Source organism: Babylonia areolata, chromosome 16 (assembly GCF_041734735.1).
Source record: "Babylonia areolata isolate BAREFJ2019XMU chromosome 16, ASM4173473v1, whole genome shotgun sequence".
Classification (NCBI taxonomy): Eukaryota; Metazoa; Mollusca; class Gastropoda; order Neogastropoda; family Buccinidae; genus Babylonia; species Babylonia areolata.
The window spans coordinates 22,152,507-22,162,506 of record NC_134891.1 but is presented as its reverse complement, the minus strand read 5'-3'; the positions used below and the strand labels follow the sequence as shown (position 1 = coordinate 22,162,506).

General features: G+C 41.9%; 1 protein-coding gene across 2 annotated transcripts in view; it reads left to right on the top strand.

The window, feature by feature from the left end:
- The first annotated feature begins 89 nt into the window (after positions 1 to 89).
- LOC143290927 (uncharacterized) overlaps positions 90 to 10,000 on the top strand; it is a 24,558-nt gene continuing 14,647 nt past the window's right edge. The window contains exons 1-2 of one of the 2 annotated variants that reach the window (XM_076600494.1): positions 90 to 178; positions 8,740 to 8,794. The gene's annotated coding sequence lies outside the window, so the exon portion shown is untranslated. Of the gene's footprint in view, positions 179 to 8,513; positions 8,795 to 10,000 lie in introns of those variants that run through there. The other variant, XM_076600493.1, reaches the window with a different exon arrangement.

The following is a 10,000-nucleotide window of genomic DNA, read 5'->3' as shown; positions in this document are numbered from 1 at the left end:
TGGGAGGGGAAAACAGGGGTAGGATGTGGGGGGGTGTGGGGGTTGGTCAGAGTTGCGGGCGAGCGGTCAGTCGGTTGGTTGGTTGGTTGGTTGGTTGGTTGGACGGAGAAAGGGAACTGTTCTGTTGTGCTTGTGGTGGTGTTGTTGTTTTAGGTGGTTGGCTTGCAAGTAAAAGCGGGTGAGGTTTTGTTTGTTTGTTTGTTTTGTTTGTTTGCTTTTCGTTAAATTGTCTGAATATGCCTGTCTGTCCACCGGTTTCTTTCTATATGTTCATAGGTTGTGTGTGTGTGTGTGTGTGTGTGTGTGTGTGTGTGTGTGTGTGTGTGTGTGTGTGTGTGTGTCCATGTGCCCCCGCTCTCTCTCCCTCCATCTCTTTTTCTTTCTTTCTTTCTTTCTTTCTTTCTCTCTGATTTTGTTGTCACCTTTTGTTTTCACGATTATCTCTACTGGTATTGCATTCTTTGTTCTTTTCTTTTTTGTTTTCTTTCTTTCTTTCTTACTTTTTGATTTTGTTACCTTTTGTTTTCACGATTATCTATAACGTTATTGCATTTTTTCTTTCTTTCTTTTTTTACTTTCTTTCTTTCTTTCTTTCTTTCTTTCTTACTTACTTTCTCTCTGATTTTGTTGTCACCTTTTGTTTTCACGATATCTATAATGTTATTGCATTCTTTTTTCTTTTCTTTTTTTTTTTCTTTCTTACTTTCTTTCTTTCTTTCTTTCTTTCTCTCTGATTTTCTTGTTACTTTTTGTTTTCACGATTATCTATAATGTTATTGCATTCTTTTTTTCTTTCTTTCTTTCTTTTTCTTTCCTTTCTTTCTTTCTTACTTACTTTCTCTCTGATTTTGTTGTTATCTTTTGTTTTCACGATATCTATAATGTTATTGTATTCTTTTTTCTTTTCTTTCTTTCTTTCTTTCTTTCTTTTTTTCTTTCTTACTTTCTTTCTTTCTTTCTCTCTGATTTTGTTACCTTTTGTTTTCACGATATCTATACTGTTATTGCATTCTTTTATTCATTTTTTCTTTCTTTCTTTCTTTCTTTCTCTCTGATTTTCTTGTTACTTTTTGTTTTCACGATTATCTATAATGTTATTGCATTCTTTTTTTCTTTCTTTCTTTCTTTTTCTTTCCTTTCTTTCTTTCTTACTTTCTCTCTGATTTTGTTACCTTTTGTTTTCACGATATCTATAATGTTATTGCATTTTTTTCTTTTCTTTTTTTTCTTTCTTTCTTTCTTTCTTTCTTTCTTTCTCTCTGATTTTGTTGTTACCTTTTGTTTCTACGATATTTATAATGTTATTGTATTCTTTTTTCTTTTCTTTTTTTCTTTCTTTCTTACTTACTTTCTCTCTGAATTTCTTGTTACCTTTAGTTTTCACGGTTTTCACGTTTGGAGTGATGGCCTAGAGGTAACGCGTCCGCCTAGGAAGCGAGAGAATCTGAGCGCGCTGGTTCGAATCACGGCTCAGCCGCCGATATTTTCTCCCCCCCTCCACCAGACCTTGAGTGGTGGTCTGGACGCTAGTCATTCGGATGAGACGATAAACCGAGTTCCCGTGTGCAGCATGCACTTAGCGCACGTAAAAGAACCCACGGCAACCAAAAGGTTGTTCCTGGCAGAATTCTGTAGAAAAATTCCACTTCGATAGGAGAAACAAATAAAACTGCACGCAGGAAAAAAAAATACAAAAAATGGGTGGCGCTGTAGTGTAGCGACACGTTCTCCATGGGGAGAGCAGCCCGAATTTCACACAGAGAAATATGTTGTGATAAAATAATAATAATAATAATAATAATATATACATACAAAAAATATAATGTTATTGCATTCTTTTTTTTTCCTTTTTTTTTTTTTCTTTCTTTCTTTCTTTCTTACTTACTTACTTTCTCTCTGATTTTGTTGTTAACTTTTGTTTTCACGATATCTTATATATAATAACATTCTTTTATTCGTGTTTTTTGTTGTTGTTGTTGTTGTTTTTTCCAAAAAGAACTTGTATGACAATGTGATTTTAATTAAATGTTATTGTTCATTGTTTTGACCTTTTTTTTGGTTTCGTTACAAGCTGTGTGGTTTCTTTACAGGGCGATGGCTGGGTGTAAATGCATAGATAAAAACAAAATAAAATAACAACGTAGCAGTACTTATCTTATTATCCTCCAAAATAAAATGTTCGTCTTCCTCTTGTCTGGTCTTGTATTTACACGCACACACATACACACACACACACACACACACACGCACACACACACACACACACACACACACACACACACACACGGAAACACACACATTCAGACCGGAAACTTAACTTCAAATAATAGGTACGATCAATCCGTGGCAGCGATAATTAATTAATTAATTAATTAATTAATAATAATGTACATTTACATTGCGCCTTTTCTCACTAAGAGCTCAGGGCGCTTTATATGAAAGAAAAATATTACAAGTAACATAAAACATTCATGACCACTCTTTCTCAAAAAAACCCTCCCCCCCCCCCCCCCCCCCCCCCCCCCATTCACACTCTCCCTTTCCCACTCTACATACATCCAAAGTGAGTTGACATGGGTGGTGTTGGAGAAAAGGAAGCTGAGAGTACTTATAGATAGGTGTTTTTTTTTTAAAGATGAGTCTTTAAGTGCCTTTTGAACCCATCACTCTCACATCCTTGATCAACCCCCCACGCCCCCCACAGAGGCTTAGATGGAGATTTCAACCACCCGGAGACGTTTCCACCCGGGGTGGACGACACAGATACCCCTGGTAGATAGGTGACGAATGTCTTTTATCAGTATCCTTTCAACGTCGTCACTTTCCTCTTCCAGCAGTAGCCCTTCCTTTCCCTTATCGCTGATGACACGATGTGACCGCTGACAGGGGAGGGGGTGGGCCGGTTGTGGTGGGTGGGGGTGGGGATGCGGTGCTAATCACGGTGGTATTTCCGGCTCTGTGTGTGTGTGTGTGTGTGTGTGTGCGTGTGTGTGTGTGTGTGTGTGTGTGTGTGTGTGTGCGGGGTGGACAGGATTTTTGCAGTCACGGTTTTCGCGAAAGTGACGTGAGTAATGATGTCATTGATGATGATGCATTGGTAGTGCGCGTGGAATCTGTGTGATGCTTCCATAATTTGACCTCTCTCTCTCTCTCTCTCTCTCTCTCTAATAGGTACACTGAAAATGATGTTTTAACTCTCTCCATACGAACGGCGAAAGAGACGACGTTAACAGCGTTTCACCCCAATTACCACCATCAAAATATTGCAAGAGGAAGGCTCTTATACTGAAGAGGTTAATGTTGACAAAAAATACCACAATTCTTACGACGGAAGCTAAAGGTTGGGTCATTCAGACACCCACTGGACATCCGAGGGGTCTGTGTAGAGGAGAAGAGAGGACTGGCCGTACTGAGTGAGTTAAAGCATTGTCCTTTTTGCCAAGGTGAACTAGAAGATGAATGCCATTTGTTGTTTGTTTGTTCTGTATATATTGATTTACGGACAAAATTTCTTCAAGACTGTTTAAACATGTCTCTTAGTTCACTTCTCCGATCAAACAACAGAGAAATTGCCATGTATCAAAATTTATTTTCCATGCGACCAAAAGGAGAAATCATATACTCAGACTTTAATAAAGTAGAGTTAATGTCAAATCCATGAATATTGTGATATTGTGTCATCTATTCAAGTGTTAATAATACCCCTTTTTGAATTATGGTCCATGTTTTGAATTGTGGTCCATGGCCAAAGTTCATTAAAACAATTTCGTTCGTTCGTTCGTTCTCTCTTTCTCTCTGTATTTCTCATTCCCCCCCCCCCCCCCCTTTTTCCGATTCTTGCAATTTGTAATTAATTTTTGTAAGTTTTGTTAGTTTGTCAGCATTTCACTTAATCCAGATCGCTGGATCTGTGTGTTTAGCGCGCGAGCGTGTATGTGAGTGTGTATATGCGCGCGTGCATGTGTTTGAGGGAGGGGAGAGGAGAGAGAGAGAGAGATAATGAGAGAGAGAGAGTGAGAGAGAGAGAGAGCTTGCATGTCACATGCGCATTGATATTATATATTATTCACACTATTTGATTCATTATGTCATATTTTTGTTAGTGGCCCATTCCTTTGTTATGGGCCGGAGGCCTAACAAATAAACCATTGTCTTGTCTTGTCTTGTCTTGTCTTGTATTCCTCATTCTTCACCTTGTCTCTCGGCAGCTTGGGGGGGGTTGTTTCAGTCATTTTTCTGCACGTCTTCTTCTTCTTCTTCTTCTTCTTCTGCGTTCGTGGGCTGCAACCCCACGTTCACTCGTATGCATACGACTGGGCTTTTACGTGTATGACCGTTTTTACCCCGCCATGTAGGCAGCCATACTCCGTCTTCGGGGGTGTGCATGCTGGGTATGTTCTTGTTTCGACAACCCACCGAACGCTGACATGGATTACAGGATCTTTAACGTGCGTATTTGATCTTCTGCTTGCGTATACACACGAAGGGGGTTCAGGCACTAGCAGGTCTGCACATATGTTGACCTGGGAGATCGTAAAAATCTCCACCCTTCACCCACCAGGCGCCGTCACCGTGATTCGAACCCGGGACCTTCAGATTGACAGTCCAACGCTTTAACCACTCAGCTATTGCGCCCGTTTCTGCACGTCAGATGCGAACTCCATTATCATTCGGAGGAGACCACAGACCGAGATCCTCAGCACTGAGTGATGCAGTTTCAGTTTCAGTTTCAGTAGCTCAAGGAAGAGGCGTCACTGCGTTCGGACAAATCCATATACGCTACACCACATCTGCCAAGCAGATGTCTGACCAGCAGTAGCGTAACGCAACGCGCTTAGTCAGGCCTTGAGAAAAAATAAATAAACAAAATAAAATAAATAAATAAATAAATAGATAACTAACTAACTAAATAATGATAATATAATTAAGAAATAAATAAATAAATAAAAGAAGCCTGCTGTTTTGCGTTTCTGCCTCTCTCGATCGTCTTTGTTGCTCGACGGGCGCAATAGCCGAGTAGTTAAAGCGTTGGACTGTCAATCTGAGGGTCCCGGGTTCGAATCACGGTGACGGCGCCTGGTGGGTAAAGGGTGGAGATTTTTACGATCTCCCAGGTCAACATATGTGCAGAACTGCTAGTGCCTGAACCCCCTTCGTGTGTATATGCAAGCAGAAGATCAAATACGCACGTTAAAGATCCTGTAATCCATGTCAGCGTTCGGTGGGTTATGGAAACAAGAACATACCCAGCATGTACCCCCCCCCCGCCCCCGAAAACGGAGTATGGCTGCCTACATGGCGGGGTAAAAACGGTCATACACGTAAAAGCCCATTCGTGTGCACACGAGTGAACGCAGAAGAAGAAGAAGAAGAAGTCTTTGTTGCTCGCAGTCTTGGAGAGCCAGTGAACTTCGAGAGCACAAATTGGAAACAGAACACTCCAGCGGTCTATTTGCAAAGATCATGCGATGCGTGCGCCTCTGTAAGTCATGTAAGCACGCGGAACTCTCCAGTGGTCTATTCGTCATAACTAATCATCCATTACTTCGAAACCCACTGAAAACTGCACTACTCCAAATACTTACAGCAATGATGCACAAAGCGCACGTGGAGTGACGGCCTAGTGGTAAACGCTTCCGCCTAGGAAGTGAGAGAGAATCTGAGCCCGCTGGTTCGAACCACGGCTCAGCCGCCGATATTTTCTCCCGCTCCACTACACCTTGAGTGGTGGTCTGGACGCTAGTCATTCGGATGAGACGATAAACCGAGGTCCCGCGTGCTAGCATGCACTTAGTGCACGTAAAAGAACCCACGGCAACAAACGGTTTGTTCCTGGCAAAATTCTGTTGAAAAATCCACTTCGATAAGAAAAACAAATAAAACTGCACGCAGGAAAAAATACAAAAAAAAAGAAAAAAAAAAGGGGGGGGGGGGGTGGCGCTGTAGTGTAGCGACACGCTCTCTCTGAGGGGAGAGCAGTCCGAATTTCACACAGAGAAATCTGTTGTGATAAAAAGAAATACAAACACAAATATACCCACATACGGCAACAATAGGGAAGTCCCTGGCAAAAAAAAAAAATTGTTGGAAAAAAATCACTTCGATAGGAAAACAAATTCAATTACACACACACACACACACACACACACACACACACACACACACATACATACGTATATATATATATATATATGCATATATGACATGGGTAGCGGTGTGCTATCCCTGAAAAGAGCAGCCCGAATTCACCACAGAGAAATCCGTTGTGACCACACACACAAAAAAGTAATACAACACACACACACACACACACACACACACACACACACACACACACACACACACACACACACACACACACACACAGATAACACTGAACACTGAAATGTTTAATGTCATTAGCTGTAAAGCTCTAGTGACATAGTAGGTCCCCCCCCCCCCCCCTTCGATAGGAAAACAAATTCAATTACACACAGAAAAATCACACAGAGAGAGAGAGAGAGAGAGAGAGAGAGAGAGAGAGAGAGAGATAACACTGAACACTGAAATGTTTAATGTCATTAGCTGTATTTCTAGTGACATAATAGGTCCCACCCCCCACCCTCCTCCCCCAGTCGTTTTCGTCTCCAAGGTTGAACAGTACACAGGAAACAAAGTACATAAAATCCGTATAATAATTATTTAAGCATGTAGCATCGACACACATCATATCAATACGAACACATAACAAAGTACATATAAAAAAAAACATATAACACATCAGAAAAATACACTGGAGAGAGAGAGAGACAGACAGACAGACAGAGACAGAGACTGGGACACACAGACAGAGACAAAGACTCCGACAGGTACTGGGATGGGGTTTTTGTTCAGTCATCATGTGTAGTATACTCCTCTCAGCAGGCCCACAAAATCGGTTGCAATGTGTGTGTGCATCCTTGCCAAAGATCATAATTCATTATTCATTGTCGCGTGTATGCAGCAGTCTGTGTCAGTCGCGGCCGGACAGCCGGTCATTCTGTTTGAACAATTCCCCCCGCCCACACACCCACCCTCCACCTCCGCCCCCCACCCCCACCCCCACCCCCACCCCCTCCGCGGAGGATTACAAAGCTACATCAGTACATTTCATAGTCCACACGCCTACGTTACAAAACGAACGAAAAAAATTTCGCTCAGATTGGTCCAAGAATGCAGGTCTAATGAAATGGGGAAACTACCCGTTATAAATAGATAACACCATTGAAGTTAACTCTCTCCATACGAACGGCGAAAGAGACGAAGTTAACAGCGTTTCACCCCAATTACCATCATCAAAATATTGCAAGCGGAAGGCTCTTATACTAAAGACGTGAATATTGACAAAGAATACCACAATTCTGACGACGGAAGCTAAAGGTTGGGTCATTCAGACACCCACTGGACATCCGAGGGGTCCGTGTAGAGGAGAAGAGAAGACTGGCCGTACTGAGTGAGTTAAACAAACGTAAGCAAAGATAAAACACAAGCGAAACACAATGAATACATTCTTTCAGTTTTACGAACACACAGTCGCTCTGAATACTTTGCTGATAAATAATGTCATGTTAGATAAGGCTACTCGCGGTGACAGGGGTTGTCTATATAACCAACGAGAAGAAGAAACCAGACAAACAAGACATTTCTGTTTTTCAGATGCCATAATAAAAAGATATATATATAATAAATTAAATCTGAGGAGACACACGGCAGGGGGAGAGAGAGAGAGAGAGAGAGAGAGAGAGAGAGAGAAGACAAAATCTTTGATCATCGAGGGTAATAGATAAGCGAGTAACATGCTTTTTTTTTTTACATCCAGCCCTCGCCCTAAATTAAGAGGAAATAAAGCTAAAGAAATGAAAATGAGCAAAAAGACGAAAAAAATCAAAATACAATCAAAATACATCGGTATTTTCCCATTATTCCACCATTCATAGCCATCATTCCACCACACACAGAAAAGCATGAAACACACACACACACACACACACACACACACACACACACACACACACACACGCACGCACGCACAGACACACACACACACACACACACACACACACACACACACACACATTTTTTTAAATTTTATTTTAACTGAAGACCCAACGGAGAAAACAACAGTCCTTACGTCGCAATCAGACGGAGAGAGACAGACAGACAGACAGACAGACAGAAAGAGACAGAAACAGAGAGACAGTGATTGACAAACACACTGACAGTAAAGCTTCGTACAACGCCAAGAGTTTGCTTTTCAAAGCACTGGAGTTTGCTTTTCAAAGCACTGGAGTTTGCTTTTCAAAGCACTGCTTTTGTCAGTCGTTGAGACATCATACGTCTTCATCCCCACCGACCGATAAACCACACACACACCTACCGCCCTGAGTGAAATTGAAAGACACCGAAAATGGATGGCAGGGCTACCCACCCCTCCAGGACAGGAAAATACATCAAAGGCACGTAACTCTTATTAATAGGACAGCCGCTGTCGTCTGCTTCCTCGTTCATAAACTTCACTGTCGGAGGAGAGAATGGACGGCTCTCGAAGTTGAAGAAGCTCGAACAGGGAGGGGGAAAAAAATTGGTTCAGTTGGAGCGACGCAGATGAATAGAATGGAACAGACTTACGTAATGTGTGCTGTGAATTCCATTGTTGGAAGGGAAGTTCGCCTGAATGAAGCCTGACAGTGGGGTTTGTAGTGCGGTGTTTTTTTGTTTCAGGGAAAGATCGTCAGAAGTCTGTGTTGTCCGCTGTTGTGAAGGAAAGTTCATACAGGTAAGGTTGGGGGTGGGGGTGGGGGTGGGTTTTTTTGTTGTTTGTGTGTGTGTGTGTGTGTGCGCAGTGCAGTGTCGTGTGTGTGTGTGTGTGTGTTCGTCGTGTGCGAGTGTATGTGTTTATTTAAAATGCGCGCTCATGTGTGTGAGTGTGTGCGCGAGCGCGCGTACCTGCGTGTGTGTGTGTGTGTGTGTCTGTGTATGTCTGTCTCATTGCGTACGTCGTGTGTTTGCATGTGCGTGCATGCTTGTACACATGCTTGCTTAAGTGTGTGTCACTGTCACTCTGTATATATAATTTTATATATATGTGTGTGTGTGTGTGTATGTGTGTGTGTGCGTATTATTTTGTGTGCGTGCATTGATGTGCCAATGTTTGTATGCGTGTGCGTATGCACGCGCGCGCGTTCGGATGCGCGCGGGCTCGCGTGCTAAAAACCACCAAGACTTTCCTTCCTAAGACTGATACAAACCTGTCTGGCCATTCTGAGTACAGATGATAAATTAGACCCTATAATGTCTCTGTGGGTGGTTCTCGTGTCGTCTTATCAATTCAACGACATCAAAACTGAATAAAGACAAAGAAAGTTCTTGGTGTGAGCCCAACTCTGTTACATAGAATAGAATATTGTCTTGGTTATATATGTCTGTGATTAATTATAGTTTGACGTATTACGCCTTTAACTGTGATTATTGCATGTGTCATTGTGTGTGTAGTTTACTCTCAGTTAACATTTTAAGTGTTTCATGTCTACTGTGATTATCACATATGTACGTCTGTGGATATGTGATTTATTTTTAGTCGACATTTAAGTATTTTATTTCTTTTCTGTATACATTTTGAATGACTGTATTTCGCGTGTATTGTGTGTTTTTCACCACAAATTAATTTCTCTTTGGAAGATGATACAGTGGTCTGTGTCCTGCAGATCGAAGCATTCTTCTTCTTCTTCTGCGTTCGTGGGCTGCAACTCCCAAGTTCACTCGTATGTACACAAGTGGACTTTTACGTGTATGACTGTTTTTACCATGTAGGCAGCCATACTCCGCTTTCGGGTAGGGGTAGGGGTGGGGGGGGTGCATGCTGGGTATGTTCTTGTTTCCATAACCCACCGAACGCGGACATGGATTACAGGGTCTTTAACGTGCGTATTTGATCTTATGCTTGTGTGTACACACGAAGGGGGTTCAGGCACTAGCAGGTTTG